This window comes from Callorhinus ursinus, unplaced genomic scaffold, assembly GCF_003265705.2.
Source record: "Callorhinus ursinus isolate GAN/ISIS: 27379988/994484 unplaced genomic scaffold, GSC_fseal_2.0 scaffold2, whole genome shotgun sequence".
Taxonomy (NCBI): domain Eukaryota; kingdom Metazoa; phylum Chordata; class Mammalia; order Carnivora; family Otariidae; genus Callorhinus; species Callorhinus ursinus.
The window spans coordinates 83,679,293-83,700,996 of record NW_027397064.1 but is presented as its reverse complement, the minus strand read 5'-3'; the positions used below and the strand labels follow the sequence as shown (position 1 = coordinate 83,700,996).

Here is a 21,704-nt window from a genome sequence, read left to right as displayed (position 1 = left end):
TTGCTGGTTGATCCTCCACCCCCTCTCCCTTGCCCACCCACCTGCCTCAGGTAGTTTCTCTACCCGAGGGTCCATCTTGTCCGTGGTTTCAGCTTTGACTGGAGAGGCCCGCTCTGGTTCCAGCTGCCATCTAGTGATGCAGAATCTCCTCTCTTTGCCGGTCCAGCCTGGTAGTAGCTTCCTGCAGGGGCTGTTTTCTTTGTTACTTCACTCTTCCTTACTGGGCTCTCAGCTTCTTCATCACATGGGTAACCAGTTCCCTGCATCAAATTAATTCCCACTGTTTGTGTAAATACTTGAAGTGGTTTCTGCTCTTTGGTCAAACACTAGCACACCACCATGTCAGTCAGTGTTACGGTTCATGTCGCTATAACATTATTTCCCTTTTCTCTTTCATTACCCTCAATCCTAGGCTTAACATTTTTATTTAGGAGAGATTGAGAGATCTGTTATCCTTTCATGACAGAGTTTAAAAGTGAATAGACCAAAAGGAATTTTACTTCCAACTGGAATGCTTTGCCCTCTGAGGAGGAAATGTTATTTCATGTACAAGCAATTAATGACCACTTGTGCCATTGGAATTACTGTTAATTCTCATTATATGTTTGAAAGTCATCATTACATATTCCGAGAAAAAAGAACAGAAGGCATTTACTTTTTTAAATAGTTTCTTTTTGGACCAAACACAAATATTAATATGAGAAAAACCTGTAATTGCCATAGCGATCCCCTGTCTGATAACACTCATTGGGGTAACAAAAACACAAGAGATTGTTTTATATTTCAGAATCCAAGTAGTGCAGCTATTGATCTGAAATTCTATATTTGAGGTCAGTGCAACTGGGTCACTGCAGGTTATTTCTTGGGGATTTAACCCACTGACTGCAAGGACTTAATTCCCTGGAAATGACTTTTGCTGAAAGCAGTATTAGTACTCTAAATGTGAACTCAGGACAAAAACACGGCTCTAGAGTTTTATGATCTGTGATGCAATCTTGGGGCTAAAGTCCTGCAGGGGGTCTGGACATCTCCAGTATATCTAAATCCTAGGAAATGTACTAAGCTTACCTCTTTTCCTATTTTATTCATTCTGGTAGCTGTACATATCCAAAGAATGGAGACAAGTATTGTCTTTTCTGATTTAACGTCTGCATTTTCCCCAAGTCCCTGGGATAGGGAAAGAGAGGAGAAAAACTTGTTGTCATTTTTCACAATTATCTCACTTAACCCTCAAAATAACAAAGCATGAGATACTAGAGAAGTAGAAAGATCCTGTGGAAAAGAATTTCTAGTTCATAATGTTACTGCGAGAATTAACTAGGATAGCATTTTCCTTACTCTATATTAGGTACTCAATCAATAACTTGACAGAGATAAATTCTTCAGAGGAGTTAAAGCGAGTCATAAAACATTTCCCAAGTTCACATGGCTCAAAAGATTAGATTTAGCATTCAGTTCCAGACTCTAAAACATAAATACTTTCCATCATCATACATTGCCTTTGGGGGACTATTTAGAAGAAATCTTGCTCAAAGGATAACTAACTAGCTGTTGACAAATACCTGTCTGTTATGTCTTCCTGTGTAAGACCTGTATGTCTTATATAAGTCCACAACCAATTTCTTCTTTCTTTTTTGTTTTTAACCAAGATTAGGATTAAATTCAATGATCAGAAGTTTTGATAATGGAGTTTTAAGTTAGAAATAAAGTAGAATTCTCCAAGGATGGGCAGTGTTGGCAATATTTAATACTCAACATTAAAAGCATCTGTACTTTAACATTATACTCTCTGAATATATTTTTAATCTTTTACTCTATTATTTTTTATAACCAATTGCTCACCCATCCTCTTTTGATACATATTTAGCTATACACTATGTCATTTTACTCTTTCATATGAGTAACTATTTCAAGCTTACGATTTCTTAGTATTCTCTTTTGCAGTTTTTCACTTGTATCGAATTACAACATGCAACAAGCCAAGACTGCTTCAGGGTGCTCAGCCAGGGGTTTCTTTCTGCTTTCTGAGTCAGCACTACTGTTTTCCAGAGGACATGTGTATGAGTTTCCTATTGCTACCATAACACATTATCTCAAACTCGGTGGCCTACAAATAACAGTAATTTCTTCTCTGATAGTTCTGTAGGACAGAAGTCTGACACTGGTCTCACTGGGCTAAAAGCAAAGTGTCTGCAGGTCTGCATTCCTTTCTGGAGGCTCTAGGGGAGAATCCATTTCCTCACCTCTTCCAACATCTAGAGGCTGCCTGCATGCCTTAGCTCCAGTCCCTGGCTCCACTGACACAGGCAGCAATCCCCTTCTGACTCTCTTCTGCCAACTTCCTCCACTGTTGAGGACCCTTGTGATTACATTGGGCCTAACTGAATAATCCAGTAACATTCTCCCATCTCAAGGTCCTTATCTTCATCACATCTGGAAGATCTCTTTTGCTCTGTAAGGTAAAATAGGCACAGGGTCTGGGAATTAAGGTGTGGACATCTTTGTGGAGCCATTTTTCTGCCTACAACACCCTTCTCCCTCTCCTAGCATACGCAGGTATAGCACCAGCTCCACTTTCATGCCTCAGAAGCTCTTAGGCTGGTAGTTTCCATCTGCCTTCTTTCAAATCCAAATGACCACAAGAGTCGAGATGACAGTGACACTGTAGCTTGATTAGTAGATGAGAAGGGGCTAAAGACAAATTACCTCGTGTATTTACTTACAAGATGTGTTATTTTTCATTTGTGATGGGTAAGCTTAGAGATTTGACTCAAGCCCGGATCAAAGCTCATTTATTCAAGGACTGTCCGGTAATTTCATTTTAGGCACCTTCACCTCAGCTCTTTGGTGCTCTCACTAGAACATGTGAGTTTGCATTTGTTGGTTTATCGTGTTCTGAGTTTCCAAAGTTGCCTCTATATGCAAAAATAATGACATTTCCTTCCCCCCCTGAGCAATGCTCTGTATATTTACCATCATGGGATGGCAACCAATGCTAGTTACTCGATGAAAATGACCTTCTGGTTCCAATATCAATTCCTTTGTCATCTTTTCCAGTCTTCTGAAGTAAATATTTTGTATATACGTAAATATTGTGTATTACTTATTTTTAATATATAGTATTTATATTTATATGTTATTATTTCTAATGGTTATTTTATATATCATGCTTATTTTATGTATATGCATAGACATATATAGATACATATGTATATAACACTTAGAGATTAGGCAAGCCAATGATACAATGAAACAATGATGATGTTCCATACAGTTCTTCAATTTAAAAGCTGTAGTCACACATGCATTTAAAGACAATATATTTTTTTAATGCCCAGTGTTTGTAAACACTGATTAATTAAGCAGTAAAACAAATTGTGAGAAAATGTGTCCATAAGACTGTCTGAACACCATTAAAATGCAGGCTGTTAGTCACCAAAGGTAGAGCATACCCCACGCGAGTCCTTAAATACAATTCCTAGTCCTGTGTTTCTATCAGTCACATTAGCCTCATATAAAAATGATTTAAATTAAAGGCATTGATTGCCCTATGGCAGAAAGTATCTATTGCTTGTTCTAATGTTTTTTTTTTTCTTCCCCCCTATGGTCATCATGCCATTTTTACCTTTAAAGTATGCCTTCAATAAGTAATTGGGGGGGAAAGCCAGTCAAGTATATTTGCAAATATTTTCTTTACTCTTGACTTTATCTTGCCCTTTGGTCAAACTATTTCTGATGCATCATCAACTCCATGATGACACTCTTTGGGAGAAAAGATACAGAACTTGCAAGGCACTTGACTACAAACAGATGCTAAACATTGAACCCATAATAGTGACAAATTGCCTTAAAACTGTAGAAAGTAAAAACCAGGGTTTAAAGGGTCACCCCAAAGAAACCAGAGATGTACAACTAATGGAGTATAAAAATATCCTCTACAGTACCATTTCAAGGAAATTTGAAATTAAAATAAAGGTAGATTTCACAAGTACTCCCCTTCCACTAACATTTCCACTGCAAGCTAACATTCTCACAGACTTGGCGGGGGTTTTTGTTGTGGTTGCTTTTTAATCAGTGTGTGTGTGTGTGTGTTCTAGCAAACTAGAAGTTTTATGGCTGATGCCTAGCTTGTCTCTTAACTCATTCTAATTATATTCATAATTAAATTGTAAAAAAAATAGTTGACTAGAGCCAAATGGCTTGCACAGGTGTCTTTTTGTAGGAATGGTTTAGTGCTAGATAATAAACAACTGGACCTCCATTTACTTAATTTGGCTTAATGAAAAGTCCTTTATAAGTAAAACTAGAAGGTGATTCAGGATTCAAATTGGGCTTTGACTCTGAAATTAATTGAGTGGTAAGATATCAGCTCCATTAGAAAATGTGGTGCTTGCCTTTTTGCTTTTCCTTAAAACTCTCCTTTTACTCGCACTCCTTCTTCCATATCCTTAAGAGGTCACTTTCAAAGCACTAAACTTTGCAAACTGAGCAAGCAGCCAGTCAGCCTTCATGAGTCAGCTTCCTAAGCATCCCTGCTCCAACCGAATAGACATGCTTTTAAAAAATATATAACAAAATGCAGAATTTCTCCTCAATATCTTAGTGGAAAACAGTTACCTTAAGCCATTCCTCTAATGGTAGATTTAAGTGACTGGTTTTCATTGCCTGTTATCAGGTTCACTGCATCAGTAGATGTTAATGAAATTGAGAGTTTGTGGCCTTTTATTCTACACTGAGGCTCTTGCCTCATTTCACACTCTTGGGTTGCCACCACATTGTGATCACCACTGAGAGGTCTTCCAAAAAACTGCCTGCCCAACCACCACCCAGTCTGACCCTGGCCACAGCTCCAGAAGGAGAACGGCTGCCTCTAAGTTGTTTCTCTCTCTCTCTCTCTCTCTCTCTCACCCAATACGGTATCATTCTGGTCAAAGAGGCTAAATAATACAACTGGCTGACCATTCCATTTCGAAGAAGAGCCATGTTCTTTGCAAGATCTTCAAATTCCTACATGCTCTGGTGGCTCACAAGTTCTTAGACTTCATTATTTACTGTTCTTGCCTTACCCATCTCAGTCAAGCCCATTGGTGTCCTGGCTCTTCTTTGAACACCCCCAGTGCACTGAGGGTCTTCACCCAATTACTCTACCAGTGGCACGCCCCCAGATTTTCACCCATGTGTTTACTTCTCAGTGAGGTCTACCTCATTAACTAAGCTAAAGTTTTTACCTGCACGACATACCACAACATACCACCACGCTATTCAAAAGCTGACCCCACTATTTACTACCTGTAAGACCTTGAGCAAGTTCTTAACCTCCACACCTCAATTTCCACATCTATAAAATGGATATAAAAAAATATCTCCCTTGTGGGGACTGAAAGAATTTAATGGAATGCTAACCGTGGCAAAGCACTTATTACAGTTTTCCTGACATGTGGTATTCAGTGAATGTTAACTTGTCTTGTTAAATTAGAGTACAATCAGACTATTCTTAAGACCACACTCTCAAACGACCTTTCTGTCCATTCCCACGTCTTTCCATGCCTCCGGGACAGCTGTCTTACGTGAGGCGTATGACCATCTTGATTCTGCTTTAATGTTTGTTTCCAGAATTCCAAAGACTACCAAACATGTTTAAGATAATATTACAAGATATTGTCTTGCTTCACAATCCAGGGACTTCCACTTTCTGTATCTCATGACATTTGTAATTTGTTCTGCCAACCATTCCCAGGCCCAATCCCGTGTGATTCATCCGAAGTCTGTCACTTTGCTATAGGATGTACATCCTAATCATAACCCAGAGGCCAACCTTCTTCTCCAACCTGACACTGCCTTGCTTCTATTAAGTATTAGTAAATCTGTGACATTCACAGTGGTACCAGAAGAGACAACTACAAAGTAAAGCTTTCTCCCAGTTGGGAGATGAGCTGCCTGGTAGTGTACCCTGTGTTTCAGCCTGTGAAAATTATAAACTCATTGGTAGGTGAGGAGTTTAGGGTATGGCAGGGGAATCTATACACCAGCCTGTGCAAATATTTGTAGCATTGTGCATCTTTCTCACAATGAGAAACATTTAAAAAGTTATCAACTAAACCATATTAAACAAGAAGTCATCCCCCCATATGCATGCGCACACACATACTCACTGTACAAACCTGAAATACTTCATTTTTATTTTTCAGTTCTCATATTTTATGATATTCTAGCTTTAAAAAGGTAGAATTATTATTATTACTATTATTACTATTATTATTATTAAAATTCTCTTAAGAGAACTTTCTTTTTTTTTTTTTTTTAAAGATTTTATTTATTTATTTGAGAGAGAGAGAATGATAGAGAGCACGAGAGGGAAGAGGGTCAGAGGGAGAAGCAGACTCCCCGCTGAGCAGGGAGCCCGATGTGGGACTCGATCCCGGAACTCCGGGATCATGACCTGAGCCGAAGGCAGTCGCCTAACCAACTGAGCCACCCAGGCGCCCTTAAGAGAACTTTCATATTAACCTCCTGTGAGCTATTTTCAAAACCTGCTGTGGAACACGACCTGATGCCTACCCTCTTTTCTCTTAACTGGTTCACACACAGTCACATGCCCTGACTTGCTCAAGCCCCTGTCCTTTAGTTCTCCACCTCTCTGTCCATAAAATAATTGTTTTCAAATAACTTCTAGGACTATGGTGGGCTCCTTGAGATGTGGCATTTTTTCACTTGGCTCACCCCGCCTTGTTGTGGAGAGTTGAACTATAGACATGATGGCTCCTGGAGTACTCTAGCTGCCTGGGGAGTTCTGCTCATGTTGGAACTGCAGAATCCAGAATCACCTCGCTGAGAACTGCAGTGTCATTTGGAGAAGGGGAATTTTCCCCTAACAACTGACTTATGTATTTTCTCCCTACACTTTGGGAAACAGACACATGGAAAGTGGGTACACTTTGATGGAAAACAAGCGGCTGTGCTGATTTTAATTTTTTTTTAAGATTTTATTTATTTATTTTTTTGATAGAGAGAGAGCACAAAAGGGAAGCGGTAGGCAGAGGGAGAGGGAGAAGCAGACTCCCTGCTGAGGAGAGAGCCCTACGAGGGGCTCAATCCCAGGATGCTGGGATCGTGATCTGAGCCGAAAGCAGATGCTTAACCAACTGAGCCACCCAGGCATCTGCTGTGCTGGTTTTAAAAGTATAGGTAATATGCTTGGAAGATGAAGGCAAAAGTAGATTTTTAAAAATCCATGAACCATAAAAAATTATATTGGATAATTATGAGAGTTTCCTCCTTTTGTTGACTTGTAGTCTTCCATTTAAATGTGCAGTTGCTGTCGCCATTTTATTTCATGCAACATCTTTATTATTGCATAAAATTGGAAATTCCAAAAGGTCAAATGCCTGAGGCCCTGCAGCCCTGATTATTGTTTAACCAGTCAGCTCTTGGCCCCTTTCCCTCTTCTTCTCACTTTGAGTGTCCAGCCGGTGAAAAGTTGACTCTGAGATCTCAAGTCCATTCTTCTGCCAAGTAAGGGATGGACAGACCTAATTATGGCCATCTGTCCTGCTGGTGGAGAGTGGATACTGTCTTACCAACAGATGAAATCAATGATCCTTGGAGCTCTTCCCCAAGTCCCTACCTAAGCACAATGGTAAGACTGTTCTTTGACACTTTTGTGTATTATTCTTTGAATATCTAATTGGCACCTAAGAAGGAAATATTACCTCATTTAGAATTTTTTTGGAAATTTTTATTTCTTTGTGCTCTTTATAAAAATGTTTTAGGAAAAAAAAATGGAAAGATCTTGAGCAAATATACTAGACACAGAAAGACCTCAGAAGTCCCTGTCTGCTATGTTTGAATTTGTAATGCTTAGTGCTTCTGAGAGCTGGATCCCTGAATGAATATGGAGCAGTGTTAGCTGAGCAGAAGACCCAAAGCCCTCCCCAAAGGGGAAAGACAGAGCAGCTAGAGTAGAGCATAACTATCAAACTTACATTGGTCAATGTCAGAATCCAAACAGGCTCTTTCTCTAATAGTCCCTTAATATTTGAGAAGACCTAAAACCTAAACTGCAAGCCCTGTTCAGTGTTCACCTTCCTTTCTCTGTTCTTTCAATAATTTTCACGAATTAATGTTTCCAGACCCTTCATCAGTCAGATCACCCTTGTCTAAGCGTGGTCCTCTGTAGTTTAGAAATCTTCTTGGTGAGCTTAGTCTGCCCTAACAAAATACCATAGTTACTGAGCACCTTAAACAACAGAAATTTTTTTCTCACAGTTCTGGAGGCTGGAAGTCTGAGATGAGAGAACCACCACTGGGTTCTGGTGGAAGCCTTCTTTGTGGCTTGCAGAGAGCTGCCTTCCCACTGTGTGCTCACATGGTGGAGAGAGAGCAAGCTCTGGGCTCTTCCACTTCTTATAAAGACACTAATTCCATCATGGGGTCCCACCCTCATGACCTCATCTCAACCTAATTGTCTCCCAAAGGCCCAGTCTCCAAATACCATCACATTGGGAGTTAGGGCCTCAGTATAATCATTTCAAGGGTGGGAGCCGGGGGGGGGGGGGGGCCGGGGGGGGCGGACAAAAACATTCAGTCCATTACATAAATCAGACTTCAGGGGAGTGTTTTAAATGTATAACTTTATCAGTGCAGGATAAACTTCCCTCCCTTATTCTGGCAATAGCTTTCTATTACTGCAACACAAAATTTAATTAGCTCTTTATTAATGTTATATAATTATATTATTGGAATCTGAAATTAAATTTCAAGTCCCAGGTGTCATTTTTACCCATTTCCCTCTCATCTGAAGTTTGTGCATTTTTAAACTTCCATGCAGAACTGTGCATGCGACCCTGGACCACGTGCTTGTCTCCTCATGATTCCAGCACAGGGGAGTATTGTTTTACATTTTACCTTCTGCATGTGCACAGAGCTTAGCTCACCTGAGTCACATAACAACTGCAACTGGGACCAAAACCCAAGTGTTTAATTACAAAAGCTTCAGTCTTAGCATTCAACCTTCCTCTCAGCATTCTGACATTCACAGATCTGAACTATCTATGCACATCCAGGCTCTCGAATACTTTTCAAGACCATGTAGCACAGTCTGGAAGGCCTTCGGGACAATGGAGAATTTAGAGATAATTTACAACATTTGGGGAAAAACTTCAAATACCGTGCCAGGAGGAAGAATTGTAGAGAGGGGCATTCCAAATTTACTAAGAGGAATTCTTTAGATTTTTGGACAATTTTAGAATTAATCTGAATCACAAATGTGGTAAACTAATAGAGTCATGTTAATACATAGATAAACCGCTCATCACTTTATTCGTAAAAAGATTCTGTCCCGACCATACAATTTAGAAAGTGACAAAATTTTGAATTGCTTTCTGTATCCACAGCAACATTTCAGGTACTCATTTCTTGTGCCTGGGTCAGTGGAAAAACTTTTAAATATGAAACTACACACAAGTGCCATTCAAACACACCTAACAGATGGAGAAGGAAATGCTTAAAGCGTGCACAGAAACAAGGCACTATGTCTTCACTATCTTTTCTAGCAAGAGAATTAAGAAATAACGTCATAAGATTTTTTTATGACTTTCATCATAGGTGTTATTTAATTGAAAGGCAGGACTACTGCAAAGCTTTGCCTTGCCTCCCATGTCATGTGTTAGAAATGTATTTTCATTTTTGAGTCCCTAAACTAAATTCATTATTTCAATCCATCATATTCATAACAGAAAAAGCCCAACTATAGCTAAAAGTTGATACTGTGTCTACTCACACTCGATGATATTCCTCTTGTTAAAAAATGTTTAACCTCTTTTTTGTAACAGAGAAAACATACAGAAAGATATACAGATCATGGGAGTATCATTCATTGGGAAATTTTTTTTATAGAAGTGATTTTCCAAGCTTATATGTTTGTCAGTCTTTTCTCTGATGATTAATTGTAAATTATCTCTGTTGAATTTTTAAGTATGAAACTGAGAAATGCTGTCTCGGGTCTAGGTACAGAAGAATACAATATTGTTTTCCTTCCCTTGGTCTGAACTAAGCATCTCTGGGGTAAGAGCCACTTCTTACTCATCTCTGTAGTGCCAACTCCAGGCTAATATAAAAACATAAGGTGCTTTATGGCAGTTGTCTCATATAATTCCACCTCTAACAACCTATGGTAATGAGCAGCAGTGGACTGTTGACATAGGGGTTGGGAAGGGTCATTGGCGAGTAGGTGAATAAGACAGGTGGAAACTGCTTAATTTAACCCATTTTGCTCGTAGTAAAAGTAAGGATTAACTGCTTAGAGTTCTTCAAATATTCTTACATGTCTTTTAAGCTCTGTTGTACAGCTCCCTTCAGAAGAATATGCCGACTCTAGTCTTCATATTTTCTCTATGTCAAAGTACCATTGCTATGTAATTTACAGAGAATTCATCTTGGTGGTTAAAAAGTTTATGAGACAAGAAGGGGAAAATTGAATGAGCAATAAAGTATCTTGATCGGGGTAGTGAACTTTTGCAGTCTTCAAAGGGTTACCTGAACTCCTGCTCAGACAACTTGCCAGACTTAAATGCAGAGCAATGGTGGAGAGAACAGTGAAACTGTACTATAAAAATAAATTACTGTCATGAATATTAAGCAACAAGAATATAATAAACATGACTGTTTGCATGATTCTGATTTATTGGTACTGATACGCGTATAAATTATGACACTAAGTGTTTATTCTAGTTGTTTTAGAATATGGGCCAAACAAAGCTGGGTGGACACTTCCCGCAGACCTTTCCATCTGCCACCAAATTCCTAATTCTCTGCTCCTGTTGCTGTGTTTCTTATGTCGGTGGCATCGGGACCATGTGTGAGCAGCCATTCCCTTTAGTTTACTTTGCAGACTGAAAGAGATTGCCTTTCCAGGATCTGGTATTACAACTACCATCATGAAATTTCTGTTCTCTCGCGGTGGAATAACCCCAGCTGCAAAGCATCCTGTAGGCCGTTCTTACTTGCTCTGTTAAACAGTGCTCGCTTTTGACACAAGAGGGTTCATTACTATATTTATAAACCTTTTGGCCCCAGATCTGGGATTTCCCGATGCTGAGCAGCACTCCATTTTGCATACTTGCTTAGCAGTGGGTGTTCTGGATCACTAGTGCTGAGGTATTAGAGAGAGAGAGAGAGAGAGAGAGAGAGAGAGAGAGAGAGAGGGACACTCTGTGTATCCACGGAACATCTGGAGGTACCTCAACTGCCATCGGATAACTACACACGTAGCACAATATTGGTCTTGCTGATATTCACAAGTAGAAGTTATTAAGATTTGCCATCAGTTTTAATTGGCACTCTTTGGAGCCAGGTATTTGTTAAACAGATGGCCAGGATAGGGTATTGCAACAGAAAATAGCATTCTCCTGCCTCAGGTTTTTAGCTTTTGTGTTACATCTCATCAAAGTTTACTTCTCTTTTCTCTAACTTTGGTGACAACCTACAAGAAAGATGGACAAAAATTTAATGACCTTAACAAGAGCTGCAATGTCCACGCAGTGAAGTATGCTGTATGGGTGTAAGCTGATGATACCTCTAGAGAACTGATGATAGAAAAACACCTGGCTATAGAGGAAATGCCTGCTCAAGGTCATGATGAGGCAAGAATTGTTGGCTACTTAGAATTGGAACTCCCACAACATTCTTGGAGGACATTTTAGCTGTATGTATCAAAAGGCTTGAAAATGAGTACACCTTTGTATTAGCTACCACACATCTAGAAATTTACCTTAGGGAATGTTCACAGGTATGTACAAGGCTGTGTACAAACTTGCTTTCCAAAATCTTATTTATAATGGTGAAAAATATAAATCTAACGTATGTCCAAACCTAGGGAAGGTTAAATTTTAGCATATTCATATAATGAAATACTATATACATTTGTTAAATTGTGTTGTAGGAAACATTACTTCTGCAAGTAAAATGCCAGTAAGTATTAAAATAGAACATAAGAGTGTACAGTATGGACCTATCTTTAAATGTGTGTGTAAATATTTGTAAGTAGACAAAAGACTAAAAGTCTTTCTAAATATTAACAGACATTATCCTTGAATGCTTATACAGCCATTGGATTTTGTCCTCTTTTGCTTTACTCTTCAAGTTTCTGGACTATGGATAAGTACCTTTGTAATGGTAAAAAAGAAAAAAAAGAAAACAGAATGAAATAGAAGTGTAAGAAGAGAGTGAGCTGACATTGTTGTAAGACATCTCAGAATCAGTTACTCTAGCAGATCCTAAATGTGGTTTCTACCTAAATCACCTTCATGGAAACACATTTCTAGACCAACTCACAGATTTTGATTCACTGTGCCCGGGATGGATTTCAGAAATTTTTACAGAAACACAATCCTCGGGTGATTCTGATGTGTGGTCAGACTTGAGAACCAGCGATTCCAGTCCTTTCTCCTCCAGAAAGCCAAATAAGAGAGCCAGCATTTCCTTCTCGTAGTATGCTGACATCACAGCATCTTACCCCAAGCCAAGATGTACGGTCCTTGAGGGGGACACTGAAGAGGTAAATTCCCTGAACTGGAGAGGATGATGCAACCACATGTGAGCTGGGGGCACAGTAAGCGATGAAGACAACCAGTGCCCTACAGAAGGGAGAGATAAAAGTGCAATGGTCGGAATGGTTTCATTAAAGATTCATTCAGTGTATGTGGAGTTTGAAGGGCCAGCCAGGGGAAGAACATTAGCAATGGCACTAGCCCTTATATGAGGGTACTGTTTGGGGGTGAGTGAAGAATCTGAGTAGAATACAGTAAAGACTTTGGAGGTCACAGCAGAAGGTAAGGGGAGGACATACGGTAAGCCAGCATTGCAAATCCCATGAAGGCTGTGGCCGGCAACTGTCGTATTCCATCCTGCATCCTCCTGCCTAACATGGTACCTTCCTCAGAAACACTACTCAGTACATATTTAGCCAATAAATTAACTAATTGCAGAGAATTCAATACTACAGAAGGATTTAAAATTTAATCTACAGCAATGAAAACCCCTTTAAATAGTTTTGAGGAAAGCAGTGAAAAACAGAAAATGATGTTTTAGGGAAATTTTTTTTGATTGATAATTGGCAAGATGTGTTGAAGAGAAGAGATTGGAGGCAGAAAACCCTATAGTGTTGTCCTGGTATTACACTCAGCTACCAATCAAGTGTGACCTGGGGCAACTGTCCTATCCTGTCCCAGATTCTTCTCTCTGTAAAATGATTAAATGATACTATGTCAAAATTCTGAAATTGAGGATCTAGGGATAGGCAAGAGACTTACGATCCACTGCCCAAAGGATTGGCCAAATTTGTGTGTATTTTTGCCTGTGTGTTTTCTGGAGCAAGAGTCTCAGAAGATTTTTCAGAAAAAAAACCCTAAAAAGTTATAGAATAAGTACTACTCAAAGTATGGTCTGCAGACCAGCAGCATCACACTCACTTGGGATCTTACTAAACATAAAAATTCTGAGGTCCCATTCCAGACTTTCTGAAAAACAGTCTCTAGGGAGGAGCCCAGGAATCTGTTTTCATAAGCCTTCCAGTTTATTTGTATGCATGCAAAAGTTTAAGAAGCATCTGGTAGCTGGATGCTGCTCGCCAGCTGAAAAATCTGACTATTTTGTAAAAAAAAAAAAAAAGGAAAAGAAGGCATATATAAGAAAGATTACCAGAAATAAATAAAAGTTGCAAAGATTTGATGAAAATTTGGATATACACATAGTCAGGTTTTAAACCTAGACAACTGACAGAAACAGAGACGCTATGATGATGGGTTGTTTTGTACACAGTAGAAGTCTGGACCAAACACAATTTAACAATGAACTGGTTTTTCTTCCTGATATTATTCTGGAAGACATAGGATCAAGATAGTTCAATGTACATTTGTGCTTAGAAAAATTCTTCCAGAATCACTCAGTTGAATTTGGCTACTGAAACACTAAATAGAAGCTGAGAAATATCAGAATGAAAATTTTGGCAAAATTGAAGATACCATGAGATATATTGATTGTGTGTGTATAGGAAAAAAAAAGAAAAACCTAAAATTAGGATTCCTGCATGTAAGAAGATTCGTAAGTTTTGATGAATATGTATAATACAAAATTCTTATTCACAGATGAGATTGTTTTAAATTTTCAACAGAGCATTGAGAAATGACCAAAAAAAATGGTTATTTAGGCCAGCAAAATTGAACCTTGGCTAAATTTGACATAAGCTTTTAGTTCTACAAGCCAAAAGGTGTCTTTAAAGTAAATGAAACCAACTCTTGATTCAAGAAAGAGAAAAGATATGCAGATTGAAAAGAACTTGTAACTCTGAGTCTACACTATCATTAAGTGTACTTAGATTTGTACCATATAATTATTATGATTGTAGCAATTAATCAATCAACTGATTAACGTGTAGGGTCAGCAGGATCCAGTGATCTTATCTTGAAGCTTGAATTAATTAATTACACTTTCTTCAACATTATTATTTTCTATTTGTGTACCCCGGTTTGTGCACGTTGCTCCTATTGACAAAATATGGTTTAGTCTCTCTACTTATCACAGCAGGTACGGGCACTCACTGAGGTACTTTTGATGATATAAAGTCAGAATTATAGGGAAATTGAAATATTTTCATTACTCCCTCAAGTAATTGCTTTGTTATTTTTATCATCAAATGTTTTATATATTATACAAATTAATAAGATTATTTCTAATGATTTTTAACATAAGACCAAAGGACTTTTGTCTGTTGAAATAAGTCAAATCCAACCACACTATTGTATATCATATAATAATTATATTATTTAGACAATTCAGTTTATATTGCAAGAAATACCCAAACCCCCACCTTGCAAACATGTTTTTTTTAAATATTTTAGACATATTTTCAAATATATTATCTCTTTTGCTAATGTCTTGTGAAATGTTTAAAGCCGTACTATTCCCATTTGTTACCTCAGGACACAAGCTAAAACACATTCGAAGGGGTTTGTCCAGATTGCTAAGAAAAGAACTGGAATTGAATGACTTTCTCACCAAATATATATGGAACGACTTCTTGAGCAGGCACTCTGTTGAAAGTTAGAGACAGTTGGATGAACATGACATGGTGCACCGCTGTGGAAGTCACTATCCACAGGTGAAACAGACATGGGGTGAGACATTTGCAAGTGCAGCACCAAGACAAAGATGCGAAAGGCCAAGAAAGTGTGAAGGTATTCTCTTCCCCTGCTCATGGGGTGTCAAGAGGATACTCTTGACAGAGGTGCTCCATATAAAAGGAGATAGAACGCTAAAGAAATAAATACTTTGTGATCTAAGACCTGTTGCCTATGTTAAAGCTGGCTTTTTTCTTTTTTCCTTTTTACTAGAAGCCACTTATTAGCAGGCCCCGTCTCAGTTGGAGGCCCTGCCTTTTTGCTCACAGACTGTCTGACGCCTTTATAAAGTGGGCCACTGCATTGTTGATTACTGCTCACCAGGGTGGTCCATGCGCCGCTCTTGTCTGCCATCCCACAGTGAGACAGCATCTTCTGAAGTTCTGGTCTCCTATGTCTTTAGAGAATGGTTTGTGTTTCCTCGGAAGCTTAAGTCTGGATGATTTACATGTAACATTTTAAACTCCCATTGTGTAATGCCCGGGCAAAGATTTATATGCGCTGAAAAGAGTTTTTCAGGTCTCTGTAGAGCATTAAGTTATGTATCATATTGTCTACCGTCACTTACCCACACGGCCGGAGAAGCGGCGTTCACATGAAGCCCAGTAACGAGGATCTGAAAATCCTACATTCTACTGCAGAATAACTCCGTGCACAAAGATTCTCTGGCTACTTACTACATTCTCATAATCAAATGATTCAGTGTTTTGTCAACCCACATTTGATGTATTTAATTTTGACTTGAAAAGAAACAAGAGAGAGGCAATTGGGATAAGAGGCGAAATGGTCAGTTTCCTTCTGCCCAATTTGAGTTTGTTTTCTCCCATTTACTCTTGCTCTTTTCCAAGTGAAACAGCACATTCGCTGGATGTGAGAGTTTGTCAAATGATCACACAAAAAAATTCCAAAAACAATTTCAATCTGCCGATGAAAAGGGAACATTCATACTTACTCTTGTAAGTATTAAAAGAAAAATGACCCACAAAAATCCAAGCTACACCGACTCACACCAGAAGTCTCTGAATATGATATTACTAACATGTTACATGTGGTGGGTGTGTGGGTGTGGGTATGAGTGTGTGTGAGATGTATCATTGCCGTAGTGTAAAAGAGTTGAATTGGCTTCCACTTGACTAGATGAGAGCTCTTAGTTCTTAGTTCTTATTTTGAAAGCAATCAATTGAGCATGGTTAATTAGGATATCACCAAGTAGTTAAGGAAAAAAAAAAAAAGCCAAGCACTTATTAGAAAGTATATTTTGAATCTGCTCACATTACAGTGCTGATCGAGCGATTATGGAAAGAATTCACCAAAACTGTGGTTGTTAGGTGATTTCTGCACAAGCACATTTTTCTTCAATTACAACAAATTATTATAGTTATTTTTTGTGGTGTTACAGTGCTACCTTTATGGGAATCATTGAGTTATAAACAAAGAATACATTCCAGTACTCCAAGTAATAATTGTAAGAGGACGAACCAAAAAGATCTCATTTGGGAAAAAAAATATCTTTAATTCCATTCTTATTCTATCCATCACAGTTCTTTTAACTCAATTTTAAAATATACAGCATTTTATGTAATGTTTAATTACAGTAAAAATTCAAAATAACTAGCAATACTAACTAGCCATCTCAGATTTATATTGTGCCATTTTATTCAAGGTATGCCTTTCACTTGAGTGTCTCAGTGTCCCAAGTAAATTAACTTTTCTCATTAATATGGAAAATGAGAATGGATTCCATATTTTCACACACATGCCCTTTTCATTATATTCTGATGGTGTATACACTCTTTTCAAAATAATTCCAGAAATCTAGCAGCCCCAGAGAGCTGAGTATTAATCCTCAGAATATCAATCCACTCGGAGGATTGATACTCCACCACCCAGATCGTTCCCCACATATACTAATAAGCTCAGTGGGAGTCTTCTTAACCTTGGGCAAGGTTGAACACTTACATGATTTGAGGCTTACAAACAAAATACAAAGGCAAAATCCACGTTCTGCCCTAATGTTTGGATAACTTCTTATTACTCAGTTTCTTTGTCTGAGCTGCAGCCCCCTTTCATGCATTAATTTGAGTTATTTGTGAGCAGAGTATCCTAGAGTATGCTTGAATACAGGAAAATACAAACGTCAAAATTCTACATTATTGCCCTAATTGTTCGAGTACAGTATTGGGCAAGTTCTAAGTATTAGTAGCCCGCTGAGGGGAACTCAGACTTTAACATATTTTTATCTGCTTGCAAAGGACTAACACTTTAAAGAGAAATTTGCTGGGTGTTTTTGTCAGGGACAAGAAGCATTTGTTCTTCTCATGTCTGAACCTAAGAGAGTAGGACTGGATTTGTTTGGATCCACCTGGTGATGTGGGCAAGAGGATTCTTTGCTTATTCACATCCACCAAGTCTTTGGGGTATCTTTTTTCCTTTCCCCCCATTTACTATAAAAATACTTCAAATACCCTTCAAGTACGTGAGAATCTAGGTAAGAATCCAGATCATCAAAAATAATAGCTTTAAATTTTCAAGTGAAAATAACTGCCTTGTATCCAAAGTTATAGCAGACGTTCCCACCATGGGCTGTAAGCAAATATAACATTACTGGGATTTCCACCCAATCATGGTTGTCCAAAGAAAAACCCTTGCTTGTAAAGATGTGTTGTTAGCACCTGTTTTAATCTTTAGATTTCTGATTTTTATTTTTATTCCTTTTTGTCATTATGGGAGTGAATAGTAGGGCAGTCTTTGCAATTCAGTTATGTAAGATACGGCCATGTCTGTACGAACATAAGGAGACACAGGAGGGACACTGACCCAGCTCGCTGGGCCACTTCTACACCAACCCCACAGTGAAAACCGCACATTTAGTCCCACACCAAGTGACTTACAAGCAAGTCAAGAGATTTCTCTGACCTTACTTTATAACCTCTAGTCAGCATACTCACTGTATTTTGGTTCAGTCAAGGTAAGAAAGTGCAAAGTGTTTCCTAATAAATACTGTCATTTCTTTTTCAAATATTGTATAAAAACAAACCCGTTCTTGAGCAACAAGCTTAATTCTCTTCTGTTTCATTCATTCATTCATTCATTCTTCATCATCATTAACATCATCATCATCAGTGTAACCAGTTAAGTAACCAGCAACTTGATTCTGTACTCTAACTGGTATTTGTTGAAGAAGCAAGCAGCTAAAATTCAGATATCTTGTTCGTTTCAAAACAGTTGTCAAATTCTCCTTTGGACTGGAAAGGAAAACTTTGAAGAAATTGACATCTCAGTCACTGGTTAGGAAGTAAATACGGAAGTGCAAAATGGCATTTTTAAACAAAACTGCTTTCCTGACCATGACTGAATTTTCACATTGTCAGCACTTCCATTATAAACATTTTTTTTTTAGTTGGGAGTTTATAACGCAAATGTAAAGATTTGCTATGGGCTAAATCTCAACCCAAGAGCAAATGTTTATACCAATTTTGAAAACAATCAGCTTGCCCATTTGTAGTTATGCATGTGTTCATCATCTGTTATTGCTTGTCCAATGCTCTCCAACTTCTGGGAGAAAAAGCAGACATCTGGAGAGAAGAAACAATGTTTGCTCTCCGGCAGATGTAGTCTGTTTTCCACAGTCATTGAATAAGGAAGGTATCGAATAAACATGTGCCCTTTAATACAAGGAAATGAAAATGACAATATCCTGCATGCATACCAATACTGTTGAAATACCAAATTGGGCAGTCTAAGAATTGGTCACTTTGGGACACTAGGACTCAAGGTTATGCCCATTTTACAGATAGGAAGGAACTGAAAAAGTACCATGAATTGTAGCGGTGAAATGCCCTCTCCTATAAAGTACATCATACTTTGGGGACTGCCAGAATAAATCAAGAATAAGCACTTTGGTCAAAACAATTTTTTTTACTAAGAATAATAAATATTTTCCAAGATTGTAAATTATTGCTTAAGTCCCAGTTTCACATCATTTGGGCTCTTTCCCTCTTCTTTTAAATTCATTCAGTAATCTAAATATTCAATTAGTACCTTGAAGGGGGAAAAAAAAGATCAGAAACTAATTTATATCTGGAGCAATTCTGAAAATGTTCCCTAACCATAGGTCCTGATGGGCTGGGGAATCAAGGATGTTTCTGCACAGACTTTTTTTTTTTTTCCCAAAATAATATGATAAAATTTCAGCGGGTCCTTTTTGTCACCTACATTGGATGGTACTATGGATAACAGAGGGCAAGTATGGTTTACCAAGAACAGAGCAGGCTCATAAGTGATTTAAGTTCTCCTTGTTTAGGCTCAATTTAGCTTCAGCACATCAAACAAGTCCTCTGTCCTCTCAGATTTCATATTTGAGGTTATTGAACAAAGTAATCTCTAACCATCTCTTCCTGCTCTAAAGTTCTACAGTTTTGTGGTGTTATTCCTTACAGTGCCTTCCTCAGATGTTTGGAGTTCCCTGGTGAATTAAGTCAAGGTTTTTGCCTGACTTTCCCATAGTCTTATGTACTCTACTTAATAAGCATTGCCTAGCTCAAGAGCATAGTCAAATGAAGGAAACAGGAAAGCACACTTGCCTTGTTTCAAGGAAGGTAAACTTAACAGTCTTTTTTATGTAGCAAATCCTGATTGCCGATACAACTCATTTGGTGTTGATGAGGATTTCTGTGGTACTGGCGACAAAATTAAATTCTTGCCTTACCTATATGCTAGCAGTTAGTGTACCTCTCTATAATGTAAGTTTTTAATTCTAATTAGTTATATTTTATTACCAAAACCCTTAAAATATTATCTTCAAAATTAACTCCAGAGTATGTTTACATGGCACTCATCTCATGGCTCATTTTCCCCCAAATCAGCACATTCCCATATGTTGTCCATTTTGCTAGACTAGAGATACTTTTCCATGGTGGCCTAGAGGACTCTTGGAGGAAAACTCCATGTCTCAATGCTCTAAGTAGATTTTTAATACACAAAACCATCAATTACTTATGTCTTGTCACCAAGAGAAAAAGTCAAATGCAATGGATTCACTGCAATATATGTTTCCTGGTTTTACCCAGAGGAAGACCAGGGAACATTTAAGTTTGGTGCTGTTGTTGTATGTTTTTGATTAAAGCTATGTAACTAAAAGTAATAGTGCTCAGTATTAGAACAATTCTTATGGATTTTTTCCAGCTGTACTAAAGTATAATTTGGTGTACGAATTTAGTATACAATTTGATAAGTTTGACAAAATTTGACCTATGTATACAGTGTGAAATCATCATCATCAAAATCATGAGCTTATCTTTCACCCCAAAAAGTTTTTCCATGCCCCTTTAGAATTCCATCCCTCCACCCATGGTACCCCTCCCCCATAACAAATGATTTGCTTTCCATCATTATAGATTAATTTGCATTTTCTGGAGCACTGTATAAGTAGAATTATATAGTAGTTATTCTTTTTTTTTTTGTCTGGTTCATTTCATGCAAACAATTACTTGGCAATTTATCAAAGTTGTGTATATTGAAGGTTTATCCCTTCTTATTGCTGGGTAGTATTCTACTGTATGGCTATATCACAATTCACTTATCAATTTACTGTTCATATACATTTGGATTGTCCAGTTTCTCTTGTGTAAATATCTCGGACTGGAATGACTAGTTCAGATGGTGGATGTATATCTTTTTGTTTTTTAAGGTTTTGTTTTTAAGTAATCTCTACACCCAACATGGGGCTCAAACCCACAACCCTCAGATCAAGAGTTGCATGCTCCACTGACTGAGGCAACCAGGCACCCCTCAATGTATATCTTTCTAACTTTATAATTAACTGCCAAACTGTATTTCAGAGTAGCTATTTTTTGTTTTTCATTCTCACCAGCAGTATATGAGAGTTGCAATTTTCTCACATCCTTATCAACATTTGAGGAGGTCAGTCTTTTTAATTTTGGCCATCCTAATAGGTTTGTAGAAGTATCTCCTTGTGGTTTTTATTTTCATTTCCCTTTATTGCATGCCAGTAATGTTGGGCATCTTTTTATGTGCTTATTGGACATCATTATGTCTTCTTTGGTGAAGTGTATGTTCAATTTTTTTCTTTTTTTTATTGGATTGTTTGTTTTATGATAAGAGTTTCGAGGCTTATTTATATATTCTGGATATGAGCCTTCTCTCAGATATGCTTTGGAAATATTTTCTCCTAGTTTGTGTCTTCTTGGTTCATTCTTCTAAAGTGAATATCAAAAAAAAAGCTCTTAATTTTGATGAAATTCAATCTACAATTTTTTTTCATTTATGGATGTTTTTGGCATCATATCTAAGAAATCTTTGCCTCACCTCATGTCACAAAGATTTTCTCCTATGTTACCTTTCAGAAGTGTTATGGTTTTAGATTTTGCATTAGATCAATGATCCATTTTGAATTCATTTTTGTGTAAAGGTGAGAGACAGGAATCTAAGTCCACTCCTTTTTACATGCAGATATCCAATTTTTCCAGCAATCTTTGTTTAAGACTACCCTTTTCCACTCAGTTGCCTTTT

At 37.9% G+C, this 21,704-nt stretch overlaps 1 protein-coding gene and 1 long non-coding RNA gene across 2 annotated transcripts in view; both read left to right on the top strand.

The window, feature by feature from the left end:
* The window catches only part of ARHGAP15 (Rho GTPase activating protein 15), a 601,639-nt gene that overhangs the window by 473,440 nt on the left and 106,495 nt on the right, over positions 1-21,704 (top strand). The gene's annotated exons all lie outside the window — the stretch shown is intronic.
* Positions 10,696-16,153, top strand: LOC141374842 (uncharacterized). The gene is made up of 2 exons (XR_012381985.1): positions 10,696-11,785; positions 14,976-16,153. It is a non-coding gene; the product is annotated as an uncharacterized lncRNA (long non-coding RNA).